The sequence below is a fragment of the Otolemur garnettii genome, unplaced genomic scaffold (assembly GCF_000181295.1).
Source record: "Otolemur garnettii isolate 467f Iridium unplaced genomic scaffold, OtoGar3 scaffold00010, whole genome shotgun sequence".
NCBI lineage: Eukaryota > Metazoa > Chordata > Mammalia > Primates > Galagidae > Otolemur > Otolemur garnettii.
The window spans coordinates 32,578,044-32,578,296 of record NW_003852405.1 but is presented as its reverse complement, the minus strand read 5'-3'; positions in this window follow the sequence as shown (position 1 = coordinate 32,578,296).

Below are 253 nucleotides of genomic sequence, written 5' to 3'. Positions count from 1 at the left end.
ATCCCATCATTAGACAGGTTCTGATCCCATCATTAGACAGGTTCTGATCCCATTATTAGACAGATTCTGATCCCATCATTAGACAGGTTCTGTCCATCATTAGACAGGTTCTGTCCCATCATTAGACAGGTTCTGTCCATCATTAGACAGGTTCTGTCCCATCATTAGACAGGTTCTGATCCCATCATTAGACAGGTTCTGTCCCATCATTAGACAGGTTCTGATCCCATCATTAGACAGATTCTGATCCCAT